Source organism: Mobula birostris, chromosome 17, assembly GCF_030028105.1.
Source record: "Mobula birostris isolate sMobBir1 chromosome 17, sMobBir1.hap1, whole genome shotgun sequence".
Taxonomy (NCBI): domain Eukaryota; kingdom Metazoa; phylum Chordata; class Chondrichthyes; order Myliobatiformes; family Myliobatidae; genus Mobula; species Mobula birostris.
Window position 1 is genome coordinate 61,913,509 of NC_092386.1, and position 22,596 is coordinate 61,936,104.

At 41.2% G+C, this 22,596-nt stretch overlaps 1 long non-coding RNA gene across 1 annotated transcript; it reads right to left on the minus strand.

Annotated features, from left to right (window-relative positions):
- Positions 1-1,290: 1,290 nt before the first annotated feature.
- Positions 1,291-14,928, minus strand: LOC140211706 (uncharacterized). The gene is made up of 3 exons (XR_011889559.1): positions 14,694-14,928; positions 11,789-11,868; positions 1,291-1,660 (listed from the first exon to the last, which is right to left on the minus strand). It is a non-coding gene; the product is annotated as an uncharacterized lncRNA (long non-coding RNA).
- Positions 14,929-22,596: the final 7,668 nt, after the last annotated feature.

Here is a 22,596-nt window from a genome sequence, read left to right on the forward strand (position 1 = left end):
GAAGGATATTCACACATGTGATTGCCAAACCTGTTCCACAGCCCACCCGCATGTACGCGTAGGCTCTGCAGCAGAGCCCATGCTTGGGACCCGGGTGGTGAGCCCTCTCTCTCTGCTCCATCAAAACTTGTCAATCTGAGAAGGACCTGTTTATTCCATTCTGTTGTCTATATGTTAGCCAGCCTTAAAAATTCATGCTAGTAAACCACCTTGAACTTCATTTGATCAAAACTCTTTCAATAATATCCTGCTTGAAAGCCTGTTAAAGCTCACAATCAGGGATTCCCAACCTTCTTTATGCCATCGGCCAATGCCATTAAGCAAGGAATCTGTAGACGCCAGGCTGGGAACCCCTGCTCTTAAATATACCACTTTTTACTCATTTTATCACATCTGTGCTGCTGGATACATATTGAAGAACTTCAACACATCAGTCAAACTTCACTTTCTTCTCATAAATCCATATTGACTCTGGTCAATTATATTATTTTCTGTTTTGATGTTATATCCTTCATCTTCAATTTGCATATTTTCCTTACTGTGATCAGATTCCTGTTTTCTCTAAGTCCTGAAAAAGGGTCTCAGCTCAAACATCGACCACTTATTTATTTCCACAGATGCTGCCTGACCTGCTGACTTCATTCAGCATTTTGTGTGTGATTATTTCTTCTGCCATTCCTTATTAACCATTTGAAAGAGAAATCCATTTCATATTTATACAAGGATTTATCCTGTATATTGTAACTTCCACCCACCTTTTCCTTTTCTGTCCTTCCTAAGGCCGAATATCGCAGGATATTTAATTCCCATCATACTCATGGATCATACCCATTTACTTCTTTTTCTGCTCTCATTTCATCCTTCTGTGACAGTACTTGTGGTGCTCAGTAACAGTTCTCTCACATGCAACCTTTTAAAATGTTTCTATACTCTGACCTTCCTTGTTTGCCTTTGTATTTACTGCTTATTTATTTTGTTAGTTATATTTTGAACTTCCACTTGCAGCTTTATTTTGCCCCTCCTGGCTCACTTCCAGGTTTCCATTAAGCAAGTTGTTCAGTTTTGGAAGAGGTACTCAGGTGGACTGAGACAAATAATGCTATTGCCTAAAGTTGAAATGAACTGCCATGTGTGTTCAAGTTTACATAATTTACATGTTTGTCATTGCCACAGAGGTGAATTATTTTCTAAAATTACATTGGCTCGGAGCATGGTTAGTCCAGGCTTACATTTGTGCTTTCCAGGGTCAATTTCTGATTAAGTATCACCCCTAATCCCAAATGGCTCCCTTGAGGTCAGGAGTGAAATACTTCTACTCCAGCTCTATGATAGCTGAGTCAGCTTACATGAAGTTAGCAGACTTTGTCACCAATGAGGAAGGAGATATTTAATGGGGCAGGAAGGTAGGATGCTTGGGACATCTTAGCCTCTATGTTTACTTTGCTTCTACATGCTCCTTTCAAAGGTTCTCAAGGTCTTCGTGGCTTAGTTAATGGTTCTTCTCCATCTGAGTGGGGTAATTTCCATGAGTCAGTTATATTTTTTTCAAGGAGATCCTTGAAGCCTGCTTTGGTAGTCTGGTGTCAGCCGTGTAAGCTCTGTGACTCATCCATCAGAACCGGCTGTAGGTAATTACAGCCTCAAGGTTTCAAGCTTTAGCCTGGAAGAGAATAGTGACATTAGAAATATAGAAACATAGGAAACCTTCAGCACAATATAGGCCCTTAGGCCCAAAAGCTGTGCCGAACATGTCCTTACCTGAGAAATTACCTAGGGTTACCCATAGCCCTCTATTTTTCTAAGCTCCATGTACTTATCCAGGAGTCTCTGAAAGGACCCTATGTATCCGCCTCCACCACCGTCGCATGCAGCCCATTCCACGCACTCACCACTCTGCGTAAAAAAACTTATCCCTGACATCTCTTCTGTACCTACTTCCAAGCACCTTAAAACTGTGCCCTCTCGTGCTAGCCATTTCAGCCCTGTGAAAAAGCCTCTGACTATGCACAAGATCAATGCTTCTCATTATCTTATACACCTCTATCAGGTCACCTCTCATCTTTCGTCACTCCAAGGAGAAAAGGCCGAGTTCACTCAACCTATTTTCATAGGGCATGTTTCCCAATCCAGACAACATCCTTGCTAATCTCCACTGAACACTTCCTATGTTTTCCACATCCTTCCTGTAGTGAGGCGACCAGAATTGAGCACAGTACTCCAAGTGGAGTCTGACCAGGGTCCTACATAGCTGCAACATTATCTCTCGACTCTTAAACTCAATCCCACGATTGATGAAGGGCAATGCACCATATGCCTTCTTAACCACAGGGTCAACCTGCGCAGCAGCTTTGAGAGTCCTATGGACTCGGACCCCAAGACCCCTCTGATCCTCCACACTGCCAAGGGTCTTACCATTTATACGATATTCTGCCATCATCTTTGACCTACCAAAATGAACCACCTCACACTTACCTGGGTTGAACTCCAATTCTCAGCTCAAATTTGCATCCTATCAATGTCGCGCTGTAACCTCTGACAGCGGTCCATACTATCCACAACACCCCCAACCTTTGTGTCATCAGCAGATTTATTAACCCGACCCTCCACTTCCTCATCCAGGTCATTTATAAAACTCACGAAGAGTAGCGATCTCCCAACAGATCCCTGAGGCATACCATTTGTCACCGACCTCCATGCAGAATATGAGCCGTCTACAAATACTCTTTGCCTTCTGTGGGCAAGCCAGTTCTGCATCCACAAAGCAATGTCTCCTTGGATCCCATGCTTCCTTACTTTCTCAATAAGCCTTGCATGGAATGTCTTATCAAGTGCCTTGCTGAAATCTATATACTGTACACTACATCTACTGCTCTACCTTCATCAATGTGTTTAGCCACATCCTCAAAAAATTCAATCAGGCTCGTAAGGCACGACCTGCCTTTCACAAAGCCATGCTGACTATTCCTAATCATATTATGCCTCTCCAAGTGTTTATGAATCCTGCCTATCAGTATCTTCTCCATCAACTTACCAACCACTGAAGTAAGACTCACCGGTCTATAATTTCCTGCGCTATCTTTATTCCCTTTCTTGAATAAAGGAACAACATCTGCAACCCTCCAATCAGCCAGTGCCTCTCCCATCCCCATTGATGATGCAAAGATCATTGCCAGAGGCTTAGCAATCTCCTCCCTCGCCTCCCACAGTAGCCTGGGGTACATCTCATCTGGTCCTGGTGACTTATCTAACTTGATGCCTTCCAAAAGCTCCAGCACATCCTCTTCCTTAATATCTACAAGCTCAAGCTTTTCAGTCTGCTGCAAGTCATTCCTGCAATTGCCAAGATCCTTTTCCGTAGTGAATACTGAAGCAAAGTCTTCATTAAGTAACTCTGCTATCGCTTCCGGTTCCATACACACTTCTCCACTGTCACACTTGATTGGTCCTATTCTCTCACGTCTTATCCTCTTGCTCTTCACATACTTGTAGAATGCCTTGGTGTTTACCTTAATCCTGTCCACCAAGGCCTTCTTATGGCCCCTTCTGGCTCTCTTAATTTCCTTCTTAAACTCCTTCCTGCTAGCCTTATATTCTTCTGGATCTCTATCATTACCTAGTTTTTTGAACCTTTCGTAAGCTCTTCTTTTCTTCTTGACTAGATTTACAACAGCCTTTGTACACCACGGTTCCTCTACCCTAACATCCTTTCCCTGTCTCATTGGAACATACCAATGCAGAATGCCACGCAAACATCCCCTGAACATTTGCCACATTTCTTCTGTACCTTTCCCTGAGAACATCTATTTCCAATTTATGCTTCCAAGTTCCTGACTGATAGCCTGATATTTCCCCTTACTCCAATTAAATGTTTTCTAAACTTGTCTGTTCCTATCACTCTCCAGTGCTATGGTAAAGGAGATAGAACTGTGATTACTATCTCCAAAATGCTCTCCCACTGAGAGATCTGACACCTGACCAGGTTCATTTCCCAACACCAGATCAAGTACAGCCTCTTCTCTTGTAGGCTTATCTACACGTCGTGTCAAGAAACATTGATTTGTTTACTGTGCCAGGGCATTTAGGGGAATCTGTGGAGGCAGATTTGATGGTACATAGAAACAAGACAATAGGATGGGAAATAGGTCCTTTGTCCCTTTGAGTCTTTACCATTGTTCAATGCAATATCACATTCCCACAGCTTCATTGAACCCATCAATAACTTATGTCAAAAGAGCTTTCATCGTCTTCTTAAATATATTCAGCAACTTGGCCTCTGCAGAATTCTGTGGTAAAAAATTCCACAAGTTCATCACCTTCTGTGTGAAGAAATATCTTGTTATCTCCATCCGAAGTGCCTTCCCTCATCCTGCAATCTGTTGAGCCCCGTCAAAGATTTGAAAGTTCATCTCTCTCCAGTGCTTTGAGATGCATATGATGGATATCCTATGTCTTCTGAGCATACAGGAAGGCAGCATTCAGCACTGTCTGGCCATATTCTTTCTGCAGGGACTGAGGTCTTGATCTCTTGACACTCCCTTCCTTACAGAGACAAAGATATTGCTCGTACATTGGAGAGTGATGCCTGTCTCTGCTAAGAGATGGCTCATAAACTTCAGAAAGTGATCTGGCTTTTCCAGGGCCTCTTCAAGGAACATTATCATCATGGGCAGTATTTTGTAGCAGGAGCAGGAAAGGAGAGGACTCCTGTTTTATAGATGTGCGGTGCGCAGTGTATATGGAGTTAAGAAAGCAAGACCTTGAAGGGAGTAATCTCTGAATTACCCCCAGTGCCACGTGCTAGTCAGGGCAGCAATAGAAGGACAGAACAGACGAATGAGTGGCTAAGGACCTGCTGCATGGTGCAAGATTTCAGGTTACTGGGCCACAGGGGTGACCTTATCTGCAGAGAAACTAATATCCCAGCCAGGAGATTCGCTAGTGTTATTTAGAAGAATTTGAATTAGTTTGGCAGGGGAAGGGGAACCGGAACACTAGCTCAGAAAGTGGAGGAATTGAGAGGAAGGTAGATGTTGTGACCATGAAGAACAGGCAGGAGCAAAGTAAGAGGCGTAATGAGAGGAAGTGTGTGTATTTTTATACTGGAAGTATTATGGATAAGGTTGATGAACTTCAAGATGGATCAGTACATGGAACCAGGATGTGGCCATAACATGCTCGATAGTATTAGTTGAAGAATTAAAAGTCAGGAAGTTACGTTGCAGCTTTATAAAACTCTAGTTACACCACATCTGAAGTGTTAGATGCAGTTCTGATTGCCCCATTAAAAGAAGGATGTTGAGGCTTTGGAGAGGGTGCAAGTTTAACAGAATACTGTATGGGTTGGAGGGAATGTGCTGTTAGGAGACGTAGGCCAAACTTAGCTTGTTTACTCTGGAGCGCAGAGGGTGAGAGGCAATCTCAGGGAGGCTTATAAGATTATCAGAGGCATCGACAGAGTGGACAGATAGCATCTTTTTCCAGTGCTTGAAATGTCTCATACTACTGGGCATGTATTTAAAATGGAAGGGGATAAGTTCAAAGGAGATATGCAGGGCAAGTTTATTTTTACAGAGAGTGCGGATGTCTGGATTGCACTGCTAGGGGTGATGATGGAGGCAAAGATAATTGTGACTTTTATCAAGACACATGAATGTGCATGAACTAGAAGGATATGGACCTTGTGTAAACAGAAGGGATTAGTTTAGTTAGGCTTTGGTGTCAATGTAATTAGTTCAGCTTGACATTGCAAGCTGTAGGGCCTGTTCCTCTGCTATGTTTATGATGTTCAAAGTAAGGGCCGTTTTTTCATAGTCAGTGACAAACACAAGTCAATAATAAGTTGGAGCTTAATACCCAAATGTGAATTTACACAGTGGTCTACTGTATGTACTGCAGCTCAAAGACAAATGTAAGATTGATCTTGGCTCATGGGTGGAAGAGGTGAAATTTGAAAAGGTTCCTGCTTATCCTTCAAATTTGCTCTGCGCCAACAGGGATCCTGTTGGAGGTGTGACATATTGTGGTGAAGAGATTGAAGAGGACACTGACTTCCAATTAACACTCTTTTTGGGGGTCTGTGGTGGATCTAATGGTTGAAATTATAACTTGCATATCACTGTTCAAAGAACAATTCTACTTGATGCTACTTCCACATATCATCATGGTTCTTTGGATTTTACTGAAAAGTCAGCTAAAGAGAAAACCAAATGGGGCATTATTCCCAGCAGTTTGATTAAGAAGGCAGGAACTCAAAATCAAGCTGAAAATTCCCCTTCTGTTTTACTCTTTACTTAGATTTCATTACATTTCTTCAATTGGTTTTGATCTATGATCCCTGGGCCAGAAGTAATGGTGAATTAGAAATGTTGGTTCCACGTGATGGAAAACAAAAGTCACCTCAATGATCGGATAAACATTTGAGGAAGAAAGAAAGGATCGATGAAGAAACAGAGAAACAACACCATTGTTTTAAAATTAATTACTTCATTATTATTCTGATGGACAATACACAGAAGTAGTCTTAAATGTGGTTTATTAATTTATTTTGTAATGCAATGCAAAGCGTGAAATATCTTGCAGTGCACATCAATAATGCAATGAACTGTAATGGGGTTTTAATTTGAAAAGAATCACAGAGCTACCCAGGGAGGGATAAATTTAAAACAGAAGCATGTTTTATTAATTGTATTGGATGCAGAGTTCGTTGTCTTACTCTAAGCTAGGATTGTGGGACAACTCATTTTTTTTATTATTGCTTCAAAGGTCAACTTATAACAAGAGATCAATGTTTGGACTGGATTTTCTCAGTTTCACAAATTAACTCATTAAACTCATTAATATGTGGCTTTAAATTTCAATGAAATTCTTCTCACTCTTCTAAATTCTGAATAATTTCCTGTTGCCACCCTTTCCCGACCCACTCATCTAGGAAATGAATCTGGGGATTTGTTAAAGAATATTCTCTATTGTAAGTACACCTCTCCAAAGGTAGGGAGACTAAACCTGAAGACAATGGCCCTGGAAGTCTCTCCCCATGTACATAGTGTAATTTAAGTTTACTGTCTTTATTCTGTTAGACATTTCATTTAATGAAGAGCAACGTCTCATTTCCCTTGTTAACTAAAGTGAGAAACTTCTGTGTAAAATGGGGACATCTCTTTTTCCATTATTAGGGAGGGAGAGAGCCTATGGGATGTCGAATTGCCGGGTGAACGAGTAACCTTGTCTTGTCTTGTCCATACTGCACCAACTGCCACCTCAGGGCTATAAACATGCAGGAGCAATGTGTGGTTAAGCGCCTTGCTCAAGGACACAACACGTTGCCTCAGCTGAGGCTTGAACTCGCAACCTTCAGATCACTAGTCCAACACCTTAACCACTTGGCCACGCGCCAACAAAGTCTGTGTCTTTATTGATGTTTTGCTGCATGCTTGAGTGCTCAGTGGAGGGTGCCGATGCTTTTTTTGCTGGTGGGTGGGGTCGTTGCTTTGCTGCTGCTTATGCGTGGGAGAGGGAGCTGAGGGGTATTTGGCGTTCTAACGCTTAACTATCATTCATTGTTCCGTAGATGTTTGTGAAGAAAAAGAATTTCAGGATGTATATTGTATACATTTCTCTGACATTAAACTTATCTATTGAAACCCATTGAGATGCATATTAGCAAGCATTTGCCTGTTACAGCTACCTTCTCAGGTCCAACTAGTGAAGGGCAAAAGTTGCCTTTCTGAAACTGTAACCAGTGGAATAGATAAAGGAAACTAGTGGATGTGTGGGTGTGTTCTATTTGAACTTTCAAAAGGCCTTTTTTAAAAATTCCATACAAGAAGTTTTTGGAATAAAATTAGGGCACATGGGATTGAGAAAGTATGATAAATGAGCAGCCTTCCTTTCAAATTGCATGGGTATTGTATATGACTATTTCCCATGCAGGTTAAAAATAGTCTTGGAGAAAAATATCTCTCTTTGTATAGCTTTCGTGATGCTTGAACATTAATGTCACAACTGATAAGCATCTTCCTGCTGAAATTCAGGACTCATCAGGAAGTTTACCAGAATTATCTAACATGACTGTTGAAACAACGGTATATAGTAAGTAATGTACTTTCAATATTACCGCGATAATGAGGAGGCAGAAATTATGATAATATGCTAATTTTAGTAATAGCAAATGGTGCAGTAACTTAGTTAGAAGAGCTGCAGTTTCATAGTACCAACAACCCAGCTTGTATCCTAATCAGATGCAGTTTGAGAGAAGATTATTACCACAGCAGCTGGGAAATTTATATCACTTCATTAAATATGTCTGAAAAAATATATTTTCAGTAATTTTGACCAGGCTGTTATAATTATATGTTCACCTATAGTAGATCTGCCCTTCTAATTTGGCCTGGCCTGTATATGACTTCAAAAATGATAGAGTAAACAGTAAGGTTTAATCTCCCCTCCGAAGACTAGAGTAATTGATCTGTTTTCAATGAATTCAATGACAAACCTTTCACGATAGTGAACTCCAATGTTTTACCATCCTCTGAGTGAAAATATAAAGTGCTGAAAAACCTGTAGAAAGTAATGATTCAGATGATGCGAAGTTCCCCAGCACATACAACAATACCACTGGGAGCATACTAGAAGTATTTAAATTAATGCCACCCCAGGGAAGCCTATTCAGCTCAGCTTGGTGCATAGAAGTCCTTTTGCTCCTTAGAAATATCCACCTTAGGCTATCCATCTTTCACTCATTTTGGAATAGAAAGAATACAGATCTCAAAAGCTGTTTGATTGATACGGAATGTATTATCTAATCATCATCATCATCAAGTGCCATGCCCGGTTTGAGCTTTGACTGCCATGGCCCACTCCTGTTTCGGGTCAAGTGGATCAATTCATTGCTATTCATTTCCAGTTCCCTGGCTGTTGTCTCCATCATCATTTGTTTTTGTCTTCCTCTTGCTTTTTTCCCTTCAATCTTTCCCATAATTACCGTACATTCTAACTCTTCTTTCCTAATCACATGTCCAATGAAGTTACCTTGCCTTTTCATGATCTCATACATTATTTCTCTTTTTGTGTTTGCTCTGTTCATGACATCCTCGTTAGATATTCGTTTCGTCTATGATATTCTTTGCATCGTCCTCAAAAACCACATCTCTGCTGCTTCAATTCGTTTCCTCATGTTACTAGATATTGTCCAACATTCTGAGCCATATAACATAACTGGATAAACGTAACATTTCAGTACTCTGAGGCGGGTTGTCATGCCTAGTTTAGTACTGGTCAGTATACTCTTCATTCTCGTAAAGGTGTCCTTTGCCATCCCTATTCTTCTTTTGATGTCCATGTCGCACCTGCCATCTGATGTCACCCAGCTTCCTAAGTAGCAAAAGTTCTGTACTTGTTTTATGTTATCTAATAGGGAAATGGAAATGCTTCAATTTTCAACCTGAATATATCAACAAATTTGTTCATTGGGATGTTTCAAGATCATATGAAAGCCCCATGTAATTCCCTTAATTTAAGGGAAGTCATTGCAATACTGGCTATCTCTTTGTTGAATTAGTGGTAGGATATTGACAATCACAAGGTCTTACACAGATCTCAAGAAGAAAGTGATTTGGATGCCTGCAGAACTTTCTTGTCTAAAAGATCCTGCATTTTATCCCACTGTTCATGGACTGAGATGAAAGTTGATGGTCAAGGTAAATCTTTTATCCATAGACAGACATTCATCGGTATCGATGTTGAGAGACTCATGGACATCAGACACCTTACTCTTGTCCTCACAAACCCCAGAAGCAGCAGCAGTGAAGAACACCAGTGGTTGTAGTTCTAGAAAAACCATTAGGAAGCCACTCAAGGAAGTCTCTGTCCAGTGCTTTTCAGATCTTTCAGTTCCATTCCATCTGCACCATTCCCAACTCTCTCATGGGTCATTTATACTTCTTACACATTTCAGAGTTTCTAATTCATCCTTAAAGTCTAATCTTATATATATATATATAGATAGATATATATATATATAGATAGATAGATAGATAGATATAGACTTCTTTTACATAATCCAGCTGCAACGCTAAATCCATAAAATTAATCAGTTAATTGCTCTCTTGATATTTAGTAGAATCAAGGTTATCTTTGATCAGTATCGCAGCTTCACACACTGTAAGTTTTTTAAATATTAATTGAATTGCAAAATAAAGATGTTATGAAATAGTTACATATCTAGAGCAGAAAATTTATCCTCTTAACCTTGACAGAAATTACAATTTTAAAGCGAGTTGAGTAATACATTAGAAACTATTTTCCAACCCACGCCTTCTTTTTCTTGAAGTTTCTTATTACTGTGGTTGACTAAAAGCAGTTCAACTTCATCACTGGTTCAAATGCTTGCATCGTGAATATCCAACCACTGAAACTTAAGACATGAGCAACCAGTTCTACACAAACTGAACCAAGTACAAATGAGTACCCTTCCAGATATTCATTTCAGGTCTTCTACAAATCCATGCAGAGGTCACTGAATTCAAAGTGAATATTGAGCACTATGCAGAAAGCAACTGGTGCCGCTTTACCTCCCTATAATATCTACCTCTCACAGACCCCGTCAATCATCTCCATAACTTACTCCAATGTCACTTCACTTCTTCACAGTGTTCAACTCACTGGCTCTTCACCCCACCGATTACTGCTTACACCTTAAGGCTGACATCCTCAGGCCCTTGCTCCACGATCATCTCCCAGTCTGGATTCTATCTATACAGTGATTCAGATATAGGCTGTGCCCAACCTAATGGTGCAGCTCTTTGTTGTCCGAGTACTGGTATCATATTCTATGAAATGGAACCCCTCTTTACAACACCACCCATTAATTACTGTACAAATCTGCATCCCTACAACCCAATTCAGACATAGCTCAGCTAATAACTACACATAATGTATCTTTGAGTGCTTATTTACCAACGTTCTATTACTTGATTGGATTGAATAGATTGTACAGTTTCAAAAAAATATTTGTGAAATATTCAGAATATAACTTCCTTGATTTATGCATAAACCACGTAGGCTACTTTGGCTATAATCACTGCGTATATCTAATGCAAAGGTTGATAGATTCTTGTTCAGTAAGGGCGTCAAAAGTTATAGGGAGAAGGCAGAAGAAAGGGGTTGAGAGGGAAAATAAATCAGACATAATTGAATGTTCTCTATATTTACTGCTTATTTATTTGTTATTATTACTTCATTTTTTTTGTTTGTTGTTTGCTATTTGCATTTTGTTGCCTTTTGCACTTTGGCTGTCCACCCTGTCGGGTGTGGTCTTCCATTGATTCTGTTATGTTTACTGGCATTACTGAGTATGCCCGCAAGGAAACAAATCTCAGGGTTGTACAGTATATGTACTTTGATAATAAATTTACTGTGAACTTAGAATGACAGGACAGACTCAATGGACCAAATGGCCTAATTCTGCTTTATGTCTTATGGTCTTTTGGCTTTAGGTAATCATTCCATAGTACCCTTATAGAAATAACGCACAGGGGAAGTGTGATGCATTTGTTAATTGATTGGCTTAGCAGGGCAGAGTAGCACAGTAGTTACATTGTTTGGTTTGCAACAAGCATTTTGGATAATTGAATCTGAAAACTGAGTTTTTATCCCTTCATAGCAGTTGAGATTTTTTAATTAAAGAAATTAAATAATTATTGAACTTTAAAACAATACTCAGTAAAGGTGACCAGTGAAATCCCCTCTGTTTCACCAATATCCTTCTGGGAGGAAATTACGCAATTCTTACCTGTTCATGTAGATTTGTTACTTCAGATCACCAATGTAGTTTGATTGTTAATCAACTCTTTAATTCAAGGGACATGAAGGCTGAAAAGCAAATGCTAGAATTAGAAAATTGGTAAATTGCTTTGTTATTGTTGTATGTACTGAGAAACAGTGAAAAACTTTCTTTTCCATACCATACATACAGATGCGATTATATTGGGTAAACGAAGACATTAAGCCTGATCCAATACAAATGGCCACAGGTACCTCACTGTAACTATCCAACCTTCAACGACAAGTTCACTTCCCTGTTTCTCCTGCATGGCAAGTACACTGAATATTGTGTGGTGGGTCTCCCTTCCCGACCAAGGAGAAGATACTTGCAGCTAACAAAGCGTTTAAACACTTTTCCTTTATTTTTAGTTATGCATAATTAAATTCGAATATCATTCATAACACACATTTAAAACTCACAGAGGATTTCAATCTTATAAAAGATTTCCAAATTACAAACCACTTTTAAAATACAAAGGATTTCCAAAACACTGATACAATTCCTATAAGCTAAAAAGACATACCCACGAGCCACAGATCAACCAGCTGTCCATCGCCAAAATCGAAGGCAGAGGAATGGATTCTGGTTCACCCCGTGTTCCCGCCATTCTTCTTGATTTTCCTGGACCATTCTCAAAAAGCTCGAACTGCTGTCTACAATTATACTATTTCTCTGCCACTTGGGTGACTTCACACACATGTATTGTTTTTTTCAGAAACCTTTTAACACAAGCAGTGTAAGAACTCCTGGAGACAGTGATCCCAGGTACCCACAATTAATGCTGTGAAGCTGACTTTCTGGATCTCCCGGTGGCTGCCCATTTCAATTCTACTTCCCATTCCCATTCCGACATGTCAGTCCATGGCCTCCTCAACTGCCCCGATGAGGTCACACTCAGGTTGGAGGAGTAATACCTTATATTCTGTCTGGGTAGCCTCCAACCTGATGGCATGAACATTGACTTCTCTAACTTCTAGTAATTGACAACCCCCCTCCTCCTTCATCATTCCCCATTCCCATTTCCTTCTCTCTCCTTATCTCCTTACCTGCTTATCACCGCCCTCTGATACTCCTCTCCCTTCCCTTTCTTCCATGGTCTTCTGTCCTCTCCTATCAGATTTCCCCTTCTCCAGCCCTTTTTCTCTTTGACCGATCAACTTCCCAGCTCTTTACTTCACCCCCTCCCCCTCCCCCTCTCGCAGTTTCACCTATCACCTTGTACTTCTTCCTCTCCTCCCCCAGACTTCTTCCACTGACTTTTTATCTCTTTTTTCCAGTCCTGACAAAGGTTTCTGGCCTGAAATGTCAGCTCTTTACTCTTTTCCATAAATGCTGCCTGGCCTGCTGAGTTCCTCCAAAATTTTGTGTGTATTACCTTGATTTCCAACATCTGCAGATTTTCTCTTGTTTGTAATCCACCTTTGTCCAATTTGAAACAAACCAAATTAACATACCCATTATCTTGTACTGCATCTCTTCTGCAGTTAGACGAGGTGCTATGAGCCAGCAAGTCTATGTCTCTAAACAGTGCTTGCTCACAAAGCAATCTTTTTGACTTCAAACTGATATTGTTTGCCAGTTTCATAAACTGAAAACAGACTCCCATTTACATTAAGCAGCCAACCAAAGAATATCAGTTGGAAATTTAACTCATTCAAAACCAATGTCTTGATCTTTAGAAGTGTAAGATGCTGTGCTTAGAAAGCTGAGCTTGGCAAAAAAGCAAAGTCCACCTCCTAGCCCAGGACAGTGAATATCCAACACACAGATCACTTCATCATATCAGTGCATTTGAGGAAGTACAAGAAAAAGGAATAACACATTGTAAAGTGTTACAATTGCAAAGTGCTGTGCAGGCAGACACGAAGATACAAGGGCATATGGGGTAGGTTGCCAAGTCAAGAGTTCTGGAGGAAGCAGGGGCACTGGTGCACTTTCTTGATCGTACATTTACATGATATGACCAGGACAGACTATCGGTGATGTTTGTTCTCTCTCTCTCTCTATCTCTCTCTGTCTGGCTCTCTCTCCCTCCCTCTGTCTGGCTCGCTCTCTCTTTCTCTCTCTCTCTCTCTCTCCTGCTCTCTCTCTCTCTCTCTCTCTCTCTCTCTCTCTCTCTCTCTCTCTCTCTCTCTCTCCCCCCGCTCACTCTCTCTCCCCACTCTCCCTCTCTCCCTCTCTCTCTCCCCCCTCCTCTCTCTCCGCCTCTCCCTCTCTCTCACTCTCTCTCTCACTCTCTCATATCAATGGTACAGCCAATATTTCAGTCTTAGAGCATCCCAAATTACTTTACATCCAATTATATAACTTTTTGACATTTAGCTTTGCCTTATAGCAAACTATTTCACATTTTGATAATAGCTGGATAAATATCTTATATTTCTAAAAGTTGAGAAATAAATGCTATCTGAAGCACTAGGAAGAACAACTCTATATGATTCTGAAAATCACCATATAGTCTTTTAAACTCAAATAAGAAGCTGGAATGGGCCATTGATTTAACATCTTACCTAAAAGCAGCAGTCCAGAAAATCACCACTGCCTTCACACTGCACAGAGATCTAAACCTGATTTAGAGACTAAAATCTCCGGCTGCGGTCAACCTGGCTCAGATATAAGTGTGCTACCATGGGTTTCTGCAGTGTTAGTTCACATTGTTCACTCTTTAATTTTATAATTAATGACAATGGCAAAATCGTTTTGACACAGATCACACCTTAATGAGCTTCAAGTTGACATAAAGAAGGTAAAAAATCTCTCTTGGTATATTACCCATTTTTGAATAGCTACCAAACTCCTAGATAGAATGAATGCTGATCCATATCTATGTATGCAATACGGCCTTGACAGTTTATGAATAATTCTTTGTTACCTCAGGAAAAGTCAGCTTTTAATCATCTCAGCAGAATGAAGTCTTCTTGTATTTGTATATTTAGTACTTAAAGTGAACTGTAAAGTTTGAAGAGTGACCTTTTAGTGCATTAAGTCCATGGAAGATTAATGAATAACAGCAAAGAAGAGTATTTAGATGAAAATGTTCCACAAACGCTTAAAAGAAAAATAAATCTGTAAACTGTGCCATAGATTTTGATGTAGCACTCTGAGCTCTGCGGCGTTCCGGAGGGAATGGCTAAGTACTCTGATTATAATGTGTGATGCAGCAGCTTTTATTGATATTGGAGAGAGCTGCAAGAGCTGGACCAGAGCCTGAACAATGACATCATCTAAAGGAAACATGATCCCTGTTACAGTGCACTTGAAGCAGGCTTTAGCAAAGAGAATGTGAATGGGGAGCAAGTGAGGATGATCTTCCAATCAGAACAAAACACGTTTCTAATGTTTCTTTATGATATTAACCTAATTTTCTTAGATATTATAGTGATGTCATAAATCTTTGCTACATATTCCAAGGATATTTATTCCTTCTCAATGCTGAATCTATGATTATGCTGACAATTGTCCACGGATGTTTGGTGGGCTCCTGAGTCTGGCTGATGGTCAATCTTACACTGTGAGGTAGCCTCTAAAGAAGATTTGTGGCAGGTTTGAGCAGACAGGCCGCAGTTTATATCACCAACTCTCATTAAAGTGTGGAGAATGCAACCCAACTGCAAATTGGATTACTTTCATTTACAGTCAGAGAAATAAAGGAATGAGTGATAAGAACGAACTAAAACTCCACACACTGGAGTATGAAACACAAACAGAAATGCCAGAAGAACTCAATCAGTCAGGCAGCATCCGCACAACAAAAAAAAAACAGTTAACATTTCTTTTTCACTTTTTAAATGGTTTCCCTTTCCACATGGGCTGTTTGATTGGCTTGAGTTCCAGAATTTATGAATGAAAGATGTATTCAGCAAGCAATAAAATAGAAACAAAAACAAGTGTGGTTTGTTTTTTTTTCCCAACAATTAAAACATGCGGGATGAAGTTAATTTTCTGTGCTAATACAGCTGCCTGTGCCTTGATCCATATTAAATTTAAACATCCTCCTGTTTTCTTTTCTATGGACATGGTACAACTTTTCCACAACTTGCAGCATTATGCTCCCCCTCGCCCCGCCAATTTATGCTCCAGCGTCAATAAACAGTTCATGCCCCTCTCTTGTCCGCAGCTGCAAACCTTTCTGCCAAAGTGTCCCCATCGCTGAGCCCTCTGGCTGTAAAGGTTTTTACCTCTCTGTTTTTTTCCATCTCTTTTAACAGTACACATTCTCTCCAAAAAAAAGGTATATAACATAAATTTTCTTGTTGAAAGTAACACTCATTCTCAATGGTATACACACAGAATATATGCTACAGAAAGTGGAATATTGGTATTGGTATTGGCTTATGATTGTTACATGTACCAAGATACAGTGAAAGACTTCTCTTGGTTATCATCAATACTGATTAAATCATTACACATTGTATTGATCCAGAATAAGGAAAAAGAATAACAATGCAAAACAAAATGTAAAAGCTACCAATAAAGTGCAGTACAAACCCTAAGACCATAAGATGTAGGAGCAGAATTAGGCTACTTGGCCCATCAAGTCTGCTTTGTCATTTCGTCATTGCTGATCCAATTTTCCCCTCAGCCCTAGTCTTTTGCCTTCTCTTTGTATCCTTTCATGCCCTAACCAATCAAGAATTTATTAACCTCTGCCTTAAATATACATAAAGACATAAATACATAAAAAATTCCACAGATTCACCACTCTCTGGCTAAAGAAATTCCTCCTCCTCTCTGTTCTAAAAGGATGCCCCTCCATTCTGAGGCTGTGTCCTCTGGTCTTAGACTCTCCCACCATAGGAAACATCCTCTCTACCAAAGCCTTTCACCATTCAGTAGGTTTCAATGAGGTCACCCCTCATTCTTCTGAATTCTAGTGAATACAGGCCCAGAGGCCTCAGACACTCTTCATATGACAAGCCAGTCAATCTGGAATCATATTCATGAACCTCCTTTGAACCCGCTCTAATTTTAGCACATCCTTTCGAAGACAACAAGCCCAAACCTGCTCACAATACTCCAAGTAAGGCCTCACCAGTGCTTTATAAAGTCTCAGCATTACATCCTTGCTTTAATATTCTAATCCTCCTGAAATTATTGCTAACATCTCATTTGCCTTCCTCATCACAGACTCAAACTTCAAATTAACCATTAGGGAATCCTGCACAAGGACTTTTAAGTCCCTCTTCACCTCAGTTTTTTGTATTTTTTCTCCATTTAAAAAGTAGTCAGCTCTTTCATTTCTTCTACCAAATTACATTACCACACATTTCCCAACTTGCCATTTCTTTGTCCATTCTCCTAACCATTTTTGTCCTCCTGTAGCTTCTCTACTTCCTTAAAACTACTTGCCTCTCCTGCTATCTTCATATTGTCTGCAAACTTTGCAACAAAGCCATCAATTCCATCATCCACATCATTGACATATAAAGTAAAAAGAATCAGTCCTAACACAGACCCCCGTGGAACACTACTAGTCACCGACAGCCAGTCAGAAAAGGCTCCTTTTATTCTCACTCTTTGCCTCCTGCCAACCAGCCACTGCTTTATCTATGCTAGAATCTTTCCTGTAATACCATGGTCTCGTAGCTTGTTAAGCAGCCTCATGTGTGGCACCTTGTCAGAGACCTTCTATAAACCCAAGTACACAAATCAATTGATTCTCCTTTGCCTATCCCGATTGTACTCCTTCAAAGAATTCTAACACATTTGTCAGGCCAGATTTTCTCTGGAGGAAACCATGCTGACTACGGCCTGTTGTGTCATGTGCCTCCAAGTACCCTGAGACCTCACCCTTAATAATCATCTCCAACATCTTCCCAACCACTGAGGTCGGACTAAAAGGCCTCTAATTTCCTTTCTTCTGTCTTTCTCCCTTCTTCAAGAGTGTAGTGACATTTGCAACTTTCCAGTCTTCCAGAACCATTCCAGAATCTAGTGATTCTTGAAAGGTCATTACTAATGCCTCCACGATCTCTTCAGCCACCTCTTTCAGAAACCTAGGGTGTATACGAACTTATTCAGGTGATTTATTAACCTCTTTGGCTTTTCTGTTGGCTTTGACTTCTCTTGTTAGCCATAGTTGTGTCATCTTTCCTTTGGAATACCTCTTCCTCTTTATATATCCTGTGCCTTCCGAATTGCTTCCAAAACTTCCAGCTTTGCTGTCATCCTTGTCAGTGTTCCTTTCTAACCAATTCGGCCAACTCCCCTCTCATGGCTCTGTAATTCACTTTACTCAACCGTAATACTGACACATCTGACTTTAGCTTCTCCTTCTCAAATTTCAAGGTGAATTCAATCATATTATGATCACTTTCCCTTGAGGGTACTTTTACCTTAAGCTCTGTCATTGATGCTGGCTCATTGCATAACACCCAATCCAAAATAACCGATCCTCAAGTGGGCTCAACCACAAGCTGCTCTAACATGCTACCTTATAGGCATTCTAGAAACTCCCCCTTGAGTAATCCAGCACCAACCTGAATTTCCCAATCTACCTGCATAATGAAGTCCCCCATGACTGTTGTAACATTGCCCTTTTGTCATTCATTTTCTATCACCCATTGTAATTTGTAGGCAACATCCTTACTACTGTTTGGGGGTTTGTATACTCCCATCAGGGTCTTTTTACTCTTGCAGTTCCTTAGCTCTATCCACAATGATTCAATAGCTTCAGACCCAAAGTCATATGATACCTCTTTTGAATGATTTGATTTAATTTTTTACCAACAGAGCAACACAGCCCCCTCTGCCTTCCAGCCTATTTTTTGATACAACGTGTGTCATTGGACATTAAGCTCCCAGCTAGAATCTTTCAGCCATGATTCAGTGATGCCTACAACATCATACCTGCCCATCTGCATCTGAGCTGCAAGTTTATCTACCTTATTCTGAATACTGTGCACATTCAGACACAGCAACTTCAGTCCTGTATTCATCCTTTTCGATTTTGTCACTCCATGCTCAACCTTTATATTCCTAACTTTGTCTGAGGTCTTACCAACATCTGCCTTCACAAACTCTCCACCAACTGTTCTGGTGCTCTGGTTTCCATCCCATTGCAATGCCAGTTTAAACCCCACCATACAGCATTAACAAACCGTCCTGCTCGTACAGGTAAATGATAAAGGGTAAGATCATAACAAAGTAGATTGTGAGGCCAAGAGCCCATCTGATCATAAGAGAGGTCCTTTCAAGAGTCTGATAACAGTGGGATCCAAGCCATCCCTGTCCTGGAGCTGGGTGAAATCAGATCATTTGGGATGCTGAGGAGTTGATTGACAGGAGATACAGGGAGGTGCAGGACCCAGGTGACTGGGTGACTGTCAGAAGAGGGAAAAGGGATAAATAGCCAGTGCACCGTGCCCCATCACCATTCCACTCAACAACAAGGATACGCTATGGATACTGTTGCAGCGGTTGACCTAGCAGGGGAAAGCCGTGGCAGTCAGGACAATAGCATTGAGTCTGGCTGTGTGGCTCAGAAAGGAAGGGGGAAGAAGAAGCAAGCAGTAGTGACAGGGGATTCTACTGGTTAGGGGAACAGACAGGAAGTCCTATAAAAGAGAACGGATAGTATCTTTTCTCCCTGGTGCCAGGGTCCGGGATATCTCAGATCAACTCCAAAGAATTCTTAAGGGGGAGGGTGACCTTCAGAATTTTGGATCATCGGGCTCTCTTCCAGAGAAAATGGTCCACTATGGTACCAATGTTGTGTTGGCGCGTGGCCAAGTGGTTAAGGCGTCAGTCTAGTGATCTGAAGGTCACTAGTTTGAGCCTCAGCTGAGGCAGCGTGTTGTGTTCTTGAGCAAGGCACTTAACCGCACACTGCTCTGTGATGACACTGATGCCCCAAGCTGTATCGGCCCTAGTGCCCTTCCCTTGGACTACATCGGTGGCGTGGAGAGGGGAGACTTGCAGCACGGGCAACTGCCAGTCTTCCATACAACCTTGCCCAGGCCTGTGCCCTGGAAACCTTCCAGGGAGCGAATCCATGGTCTCACGAGACTAACGGATGCCTATACTATGGTATCAATGACTTGGGCAGGAATGGTGACAAAGTCCTGCAAAGTGAGTATAGAGAGTTAGGTGCTAAGTTAAAGGACAGGATTTCCAAGGTTGCTACTTTGTGCCACGTGCTAGTGAGGCTAGAAATAAGGCGATAATAGAGTTTAACATGTGGCTATGGAGATGGTGCCTTCCGATTTTTGGATTATTGGGCTCCCTTCCAGTGAAAGTGGGACTTGTACAAATGGGATAGTTTGCACCTGAATTAGATGGAGACCAATATCCTTCTGGGACGGTTTGCTAGGCCTTCTCCAGAGGATTTAAACTAGAGGTGCAGGGGGGTGGGATCCAGAGTGCCAGGGTAGATAGTGGAGCGGTTGTGGGGAAAGGTGATGTTAAGCCTACATACAAAGATAGAAACCAAAAGGTTGAGCACAGAGAGAAGAATGTTCTGAGTTGAATCTACTTCAATGCAAGGAGTATTGTAGGTAAGGCAGATGAGCTCAGAGCATGGATTAACATGTAGAATTAGGATATTGTAGCCAGTAGTGAGACTTGGTTGCACAAGGGGCAGGACTGGTAGCTCAAGGTCTCAGAGTTCCTTTGTTTTTGACATGATAGAGTGGTAGGGCTTGATTGGGGAGGGGTGGCATTATTAGTCAGGGAAAATGTCACATCAGTTCTCAGAAAGGGCAGACTGGAGGGCTCATTTACTGATGTTATATGGATGGAATTGAGGAATATGAAAGGGATGACCACCTAATAGTCGGTGGGATTAGAGGAACAAATTTGTAGGGAGATAGCACCAGTCACAAGAAAAAAAAGGTTGTGATAGCAAGTAGTTTTAACTTTCCACATATTGAATGGGACTCTCATTCTGTAAAAGGACTGGGTAGAGTTTGTCAAATGTGTTCAGGAAAGTTTTGTTAAACAATTTTCTAGAGGTCCCAAATTAGAGAAAGTGCAAAACTGGATCTCCTATTGGGGAACGAGACAGGGCAGGTGACAGAAATGTGTGGAGGGGAACCATTTGGATCTAGTGATCATAATTATGTTAGTTTCAAGATAACTATGAATAAGGTTAGGACTGGTCCTTCAGTTGAGATACTAAATTGGAACCAGGCCAGATTTGATTGCATCAGAAAGGATCTGACAAGCATGGAATGAAAACGGTTGTTTTCTGGCAAAGGGATACTTGCTAAGTGGGAGCCTTTCAAAAGTGAATTTTTGAGAGTACAGTGTTTGTATGTTCCTGTTGAAATTTAAAAAAAAACAAGACTAACAGGGAACCTTGGTTTTTGAGGTATTTTGAGGCCCTGGTTAAAAATAAGAAGGAGGTTCTTAGAAGACATAGGCAACAAGGAACTACTGAGGTGCTTGAGGGTTATAAGAAATGCAAGAGAACACTTAAGAGGGAAATCAGGAGGGCTGAATTACAGTGTAAAGCTGCTCTGGCAGACAAGGCAAAGGAGCATCCCAAGGGACACCGAGTCCCTAGAACTGGGGCAAAACAGCAGGGAGGTCCTGAACCATATATGTATTACAGAAGAGGAGGTTAGATAAGTCCCCAGGACCTGACAAGATGTCCCCTTGAACCTTGTGGGAGACTAGTGTAATAATTGCAGTGGCACGAGGAGAGGTAGTTAAAACATCCTTAGCCAGGGGTGGGATGCTGGAAGACAGCAGGATAGCTAATGCTATCCATTCTTCAAGAAGTGCTCTTAGAATAAAACTGGAAAATTATAGGCTGGTGAGTCTGATGCCAGTCGTGGGCAAATTATTGGAAGGCATTCTAAAGCCCAGATATGTAATTATTTGCATAAGCAGGGGCTGATTAGGAATAGTCAGCATGGTTTTGTGCATGGTAACTATATCTAACCGATCTTATTGAGCTTTTCGAGGAGGTTACCAGGAAAGCAGATGAAGGAAAGGCAGTGGTTGTTGTCTATATGGACTTTAGCTAAGCCTTTGACGAAGTCCCTCATGGGAGGCTGGTCAAGAAGGTTCAGTCGCTTACCATTCAGGATGAGGTAGTAAATTCGATTCGATATTGGATTTACAGAAGAAGCAAGAGGGTGGTAGTAGATGGTTGGAGCAACACACATCAAAGTTGCTGGTGAACGCAGCAGGCCAGGCAGCATCTCTAGGAAGAGGTACAGTTGATGTTTCAGGCCGAGACCCTTCGTCAGGACTAACTGAAGGAAGAGCTAGTAAGAGATTTGAAAGTGGGAGGGGGAGGGGTAGATCCAAAATTATAGGAGAAGACAGGAGGGGAAGGGATGGAGCCAAGAGCTGGACAGGTCATTGGCAAGGGGGATATGAGAGGATCATGGGACAGGAGACCCAGGGAGAAGGAAAAGGGGGAGGGGGGGAAAACCCAAAGGATGTGCAAGGGGTATAGTCAGAGGGACAGAGGGAGAAAAAGGAGAGAGAGAGAAAGAATGTGTGTATATAAATAAATAATGGATGGGGTTCGAGGGGGAGGTGGGGCATTAGCAGAAGTTAAAGAAGTCAATGTTCATGCCATCAGGTTGGAGGCTACCCAGACGGAATATAAGGTGTTGTCCTCCAGCCTGAGTGTGGCTTCATCTTTACAGTAGAGGAGGCCATGGATAGACATATCAGAATGGGAATGGGATGAGGAATTAAAATGTGTGGCCACTGGGAGAGACAGCTTATCTACTGATGTCTACTATAAGCCTACTGACTCTCACAGCTAGCTGGACTATTCCCCTTCTCACCCTATCTCTTGCAAAAATGCCATCCCC